The sequence below is a fragment of the Miscanthus floridulus genome, chromosome 18 (assembly GCF_019320115.1).
Source record: "Miscanthus floridulus cultivar M001 chromosome 18, ASM1932011v1, whole genome shotgun sequence".
In the NCBI taxonomy this organism is placed as follows: domain Eukaryota; kingdom Viridiplantae; phylum Streptophyta; class Magnoliopsida; order Poales; family Poaceae; genus Miscanthus; species Miscanthus floridulus.
Genome location: NC_089597.1, coordinates 12364256 through 12371307, shown reverse-complemented (window position 1 = coordinate 12371307; position 7052 = coordinate 12364256). Strand labels below are relative to the sequence as shown.

The following is a 7052-nucleotide window of genomic DNA, read 5'->3' as shown; positions in this document are numbered from 1 at the left end:
GGATAATCTGGAGGAGCATGGTATGTAGAGACCTAAGACTTGAAGAGAAGAGGGACTGCGTGCCCACTCCAGTGATTCAAGAGCAACAAATTTCTCAATACATGTTGATGTTGTATGACTTATACAACACGTCTTGTTAGCTCTTCAAAGAAGATGAATAATATAAACAAGGATCTTGTTATATAGGAGCCTGTAGAATCAATTGTCTCTTGGCAATAAAGAGCAACAACAGTCCTATATGAAAGAAGTGCCAGTAGCTGAGGCCCCAGAAGGTCTCAAAGAATTAGAAAACCAGCTATGGAAGATAAAATGAAATCGATGAATACCAACGATATTTGGGACTTAGAAGAAATTCCTAATGGAGCCAAAACAATAAGCTGTAAATGGGTCTACAAGACAAAATGTGACTCCAAAGAAAATGTGGAAAGATATAAAGCACGACTTGTAGCAAAAGGCTTTACGTAAAGAGAAGAAATAGGTTATAATGAGAGTTTTTTCTCCAGTCTCATGTAAGGATTCTTTTAGAATCATAATGTCGTTAGTGTCACATTACGATTTAGAGTTACATAAGATGGATGTAAAGACGATATTTCTCAACGGGGATTTGTATGAATACGTTTACATGGCACAACCCAAAGGTTGTCATGAAAGAAAAAAAATGTATGAGAAGCTGCCTGTAGAAATCCATTTATAGGCTATAAGAAGCATCTAGACAGTAGTATTTAAAGTTGAAGAAACAATTAGAAAGTTTGATTTAAAAAGAATAAGAAGGATAATAACGTTTATGCAAAGTTCAAAAATGAAATTTTTTATTTTTCTCATCCTGTGTATATATGACATCTTACTCACCGGTAGTGATATTAATCTGTTATTGGAGAAGAAGTCAATGTCCTCAAGTTTTAATATGAATAATCTCGGTGAAGCGCCGTTGATCTAGAAATTAAAATTCACCGAGAAAGGAAAAAAAAGGTGAAGCGCCCACCCGAATCCGCCGCCGCTTCTCTCTCGGTCGCGGTGGCTGGGTTGGGTTGACGGCACAGACACGTACCGATGATGTGCCACCCGGCGACCTTCCAAGGAATTACCGCACCATGGATGCGACTTGGGAGGGCTCACGCCGTCAACTCGTGGCGGCGCTGCTGATGTTGGTGCCTCAGGTGGCTGTTGCTGCCCAGCTCCAGCTCGATGGCCGCAGCGTGGATCTTGCATCGAGCTAAGTTTGGTGGCGCAAGCGAAATTACATCTCATGGAATTGAGCTAACTGATCTTTTCCTCCCAACCGTATTAGCTACTTTTAATCTTACGGATTGTAGAATCATTTATCTATGCATAACCAATTAACTATGCAGGATAGTTCATTCATTGAGTGTCCACACCAATTTTCAGTTTCTCCGTGTGTGCTTCAATTGCATACCTGCTCCTGTCATTGTGACGTCCATCCATTCACCTCCATAGTTTTGACTCAGCGTCACTTATGCAGTTACTGAAGATACAGTATGAGTTCTCTGGACACCGTGAGAGGAGATCTTGCCCTGGTAAATTTGTACCTAAACAAGGCTGAGGCAAGGGATAAAATCTGCCGAGCGATACAGTATGGATCAAAGTTCCTGAGCAATGGAGAACCAGGGCCTGCACAGAATGTTGACAAGTCAACTAGTTTAGCTCGGAAAGTTTTCCGGCTTTTTAAGGTACTGCATAATCGTTTGCTTAGTACTACTGCTTTCAAATTGAAAGGCTTAGCATCTTGGTGTGATTTATGACCCAGTCTTTCCTTATTTACAGTTTGTCAACGATCTTCACGCTTTAATTAGTCCTCCTGCCAAGGGAACTCCACTTCCACTGATCTTACTCGGGAAGGTATGATGATTGCTGAAGTTTGCATTACATGAGAACTTGTTCAGCTGAGGATGGTTTTGCTCTGAAGTTTTCTGATTGATTTTGTTTATGCATATTCCAGGCGAAAAATGCGATGCTGTCAACTTTCCTCTTCCTGGACCAAATTGTGTGGGCTGGGAGGACAGGAATATACAAGGTATGAATTTCCTTTCACATCTTCATGCAAGAAAAAGTTTGATTTGCTTTGGTCTTGCCCTGTGTCTTCTATTTTGGCATGAGAAAAGGACTGGGTGTTGCTATCCTTTGTGTTCAGATAAACAAAAGGGGGAAAAAGTTGATACAGAACTCTGTTAGAGAAATTACATATGGAAGTCAATACGACTTAGGGCATGTAGAACCAACAGACGGCTTGCTGTCTGTACGATGACGTTGTACTACATACAGACAGCGTGTATAGTGAGTTATCTGTTTAGCTGTCTGTTAATTATTTAATGCCTGCATGTAGTCATGATCAAGCCTAAATATGATTCATGTATACCATTGTGTTGTTTGTTGATAAAAAAAAGATTAAGCATAAATAAGACAACCATTGCTACGAAAGATCAAGCATAAACAAATTAGAAATGTATTAAAAATAGATGGAAAGTAAAGAAAAAACAATGACAAAAAAACAAAAGTATATGAAAATACCATATTGCTCTATATCTTCCTATCCTCTACCTCTACTCACTCGTGACCGTGTGGTTCTTATCTCCGTTTTTTTTTCTCTTCCTATCTCTTCTGTATTCTCTCTAGCGTCTCCTCCATCATGATGAGACAAAATTCCAGTGCTCGGCCTTGCTTGGGCGATGAGCAGTGCGGCGAGCTCCCCGCACCGGCCTTGAAGCCAGCGATTCCTCGCTCCTCGGCCTGCGTACAAGTACCGTCGACGAGCTCGCGGCCACTCACCGCCTCCCAGTAGTCACTTCGCCATGAACAGCAGTGCGACCAGAAGCTGCAGGTGGCGTCGCTCATCAGAAAGAGCTACACCATCACGCGCCTGGACCTTGCCTCCCTCGATAGCGTGCAGCAGTACGTGGACAGCTTCCGCCGCGCAGGGATGCCGCTCGACTCGCTCATCCGCAACCCACCATCTACCGCACTCAATCCTGAGAATTTGGCACTCGGAGTCGACGATTCATACAACGCGCGGCGAAGGCGTCGGTTTGGCGTGGGAGCACGAGCGGATGCCGTCGTTTCACCAGACAACGGCTTGCATCTCTCTCTTCTTTGAATGCAGTTCGCGAGGGAGTATTTTGCAAAAAATACATAATACAGACGGCACTTGGAAGCCCGTTGTACGTGCCCTTACTACACGACTTGGAAGCCCGTTGTACGTGCCCTTACTACACGGTGACAAACAAGAGACAGGAAACTAATCCGATTATTTATACATTACAGAACAAGGAGCGAGCGGAGTTCCTTGGAAGGATAGCATTTTATTGCTTCCTCGGTTCAAACACCTGCACAACCATTATCGAGGTACGTCGCTGCTTCTAGTGTATTATACGTATCATGTATAAGCATGTAACCATCTTCGTCTGGAAACAATTCTATCATGTGAACCTATACGGTTTTCGGCACGATGTTGTTACCACACCTGATGCTTGCTCAAACCGTGCAGCTAGCTGAGCTCCAACGGTTATCCGCGTCAATGAAGAAGCTAGAGAAGGAGCTGAAACACCAAGAGTTGTACAAGGTACGGTTTCTCTTTTGATACCAAAGACATACGTATTGTACACCTTGTCACCTCGATGAAAATGGAACTGCTCTCCACGTCTCTTCTCTCTGATGCATTTTGCTGTATCTGTGTATTCTTAAAAAAAGAAATTGACTGTAATCTGTGTGCCAGAACGAGTAGTACCGCATGAAGCTGCAGAAGTCCAACGAGCGGCTGCTGGCCCTGGCCCTCATCAAGTCGAGCCTCGACATCGTGGTCGCCGTGGGGCTCCTGCAGCTGGCCCCGAAGAAGGTGACCCCTCGTGTCACGGGCGCGTTCGGTTTCGCCAGCTCGCTGATTGCTTGCTACCAGGTAAGTTGAGTACCTGTACCACCCTTGCTTATGCTCGTCCTCTGTTCTGTGGAAAAGACGCAGCTGCTTCCAAGCCTACCAGCGAAGAGCAAGTGAGGAGGTGACCTGGTGTACACGAGGGCGTCGGCTGCGTACGCAGAGATCGCCGATCGATGGATGGCATCGTTGTCAGCAGGAAATAAATCCCGGATGGAACTCTCAGCTCTGCGTGTAGCGTGTACTAGTAGGTTGGTTGCCACGCAAGGTGGCGGTAACCACGGCAATGGTGATGTCTGGTAGACTAATAATTCTTAAATAATCTGTAGCTTGATGAAGGCACTGTGTGACCTGTGGCAGAATAAGAAATGGTCACCCGTGGAAACGATGAGTGTTATAGCATCTCCAAGCAGTGTTCTTTCTATTCTTACTACTGCTTGTTTGTTTCATTGTTTGGGTATATATATGGGCTTTGAGTAGATCGAAATTCACGTGCTGCGTGTAAGCGTAAGCGTACAGTTGTCGTGGGGAACGATGCATATACCCGGGGCCCGGGGGAAGTGGGGTGCACCGTGCACGCCGTTCAGCTTCGGGCCAGCGGAGCTGTGCGTACGGGCCGCGGTAGTGTGAAGATCGTTGACAAAAGAATCTCAGGGACATTGGATGACTGAATCTACATGACAAAAGAGAAATCTTGTAAGCCAAAGGTTAGTAGCGAGCGAGAAATATTATTACGACAAGCACAAGTCGATTAACCGGCTGCGATAGCCAAAATATTTTCCTTGCATACCTTCAGAAGAAAGAGTGGTTAGACAAGCATCCAAAACCCAAGATTCCTCAATGACTCTTCAAATCAAATCTAATTATTAGTCAAGAAAAGCGTAAATGCAATTTCGAGGTATGGAGGGTAACGGCAAGCCAGCAAGTAACCAAATCATCTCAGGTCTCAGGGCCAGCATCCCAAAAGTGGTCCTTACATAGAAAATAATCACACAATAAAAAAATTTGAAATATCCCTGCCAAATAGCTTCCAAACAGTAACATAGTGTAAATCTTGGAGAAATCAACAATCCCACTGTCGGATATAAATATCATGACTACTGATGACGAGAAGTTAGCCCGCATAAATACTGATCCAGCCGATAATAAAGCAGGGCCATTCGACCCGTCCCGACCCTGGGATGTGGGTCCTGCCCTGGCCTACCCCTTGGAGGAGGTTTCCGTCTCGTCCGACCCCTGGAAGGTGGGCCCTCCCCGACTGGCCCGCGGTATGACGAGACCAACCCAAGGGACACGGGTCCCTCAACAATCGACCCTGCGGCGGAGCGCACCGCACCGCCCGACCCACGGGGGCGCTCTCCGTCTCGCCCGACCCTGCGGAGGCACGCTCCGTCTCGCCCGACTCTCCTGTGCGGGTTTCCGCCTCGTGACATTATGCAGAATGGCCCTCGGGCGGAGCAGTTAAGGCCAAGGCCCCGAATCCCTGCGTCCTTTTTGACTACCCCGTACGGGGACGAATGGGCCATAATGGGGACGGGGATCCCGATCTTCTGTCAAGTAGAGGTAACTATCGTTGTGGCGGAGAATAACACACCGATCCGGCTTCAGATCGAAAGATCGAACCCTTCAATCTTAGCACCACAGCTCTGTCGATGTTTCACCACCGATAGCCTGCCACGGGAGTACCCGGGGCAGTATTGTTCGGGCTTTAGCGTATGCGGAACTCGACGGTTAACGCAAGAGACAGTCAATTTATCCTGGTTCGGGCCCTCGACCGTGGTCGAGTAACAGCCCTACGTCCAGTCGGCGTTAGCCTTGCGTTGGATTGATCGTGTAGTATACAATTGTTCTTCTGAACCTCTAATCTCTCTTCCAATCTAAGGAGCCCTGCCCTCCTTTATATAGTCAGGAGGCCAGAGTCCTAGTCGGTTTATAATATAGAGTTCTAGTAGGATTACAGAATACTACTACTAAGATTACATGGAAAGAATCCTAGTTAGACTAGATCTTCTCCCTTCCTTGCGGGGTATCCTATGGGTCCCGCATCGACAAGCCCCCGAGCACTTCATGGTTGAGCTTTGGAAGCCTCGTCTTGTTCCTTCCAGTCTTGTCGAGTAGGGACAAGCGTCGTCCGAGTACTTTCTTGAGTGAAACCATGTAGCGCTTCTTGGGATCTTTGAGTGGTGTGTGCTTTTTTTGAAGAAAAAGTACATCCATCTGGGTGTAGCCCCCGAGCCTCTTGCTATTTGGAACAAGGAGCTGGAGGATCTTGTCTTGAAACTGTTCTGATTCTTCGTTGAAGGGTTTCCGAGCACGTACCCGGGTTCTTTATCAAAAAAGAACTCGGATAAGTTCGGTCCAGGTTCTTTTTGTTGTAAGGTCTTGAAGTGGTGTTGTTTGAAAATTGTTGTCTTGCAATGTCTTGAAGTGGTCTGTCTTGGGGAAGTCTTTTTGGTGACGTGCGCTTTTTCGAAGAAAAAAGTGCACTCACTGAGTGTAGCCCCCGAGCCTCTTGCTATTTGGAACAAAAGTTAGAGGGTCTTGAATCTGAGTTGTTGAAAACTGTTGTCTTTTTTCAAGGAAAAAAGTGCACTCACTGAGTGTAGCCCCCGAGCATCTTGCTATTTAGAACAAAGAGTTAGAGGGTCATGAATCTGAGTTGTTTGAAAGAACTAAAAACTTTTCCTGTTGCAGCCCCCGAGCATATTTCCAGGTTCTTTTATTCAAAAAGGACTCGGATAAAAAGTATTGTCGTATGCTTCAGTAGTCTGATGTTTGTCAGGTGTAGTTGTATGGTGGTGGTTGAGTGTAAATGTTGCCTGTTCACGAGTTGTACAGTGTTGGTATATTCTTCCAAATATGCTTGTACTTGAGTACTGTTGCTTCACGCCTGAGTCCTCTCTCATTGAATTCTGTCTTTTCACTGTATCCTTTGTTAGGTTTGTTCTGTTGGTGCTCCTAGTCCATGTGCACCGCTTCTTTGGTCTATAAATACCCTCCTGGAGTGCTGTTTTGATTCATCGAGCCTTTTGTTGCTTGTTCTGAAGTCTCTGTAGTCATGAATATGATGGTTTGTGAAGTAGAGCAGCCCCCGGGCGTATTTTGTAGTTCTTGTACGTAGCTGGAGGAAGTCTTGTGATAGGGATTAGAGGTAGACGAATCTCGCAGC

At 45.8% G+C, this 7052-nt stretch overlaps 1 pseudogene; it reads left to right on the top strand.

Annotated features, from left to right (window-relative positions):
* The first annotated feature begins 1496 nt into the window (after window positions 1–1496).
* LOC136522433 (peroxisomal membrane protein 11-5-like) lies at window positions 1497–4003 on the top strand (annotated as a pseudogene).
* Window positions 4004–7052: the final 3049 nt, after the last annotated feature.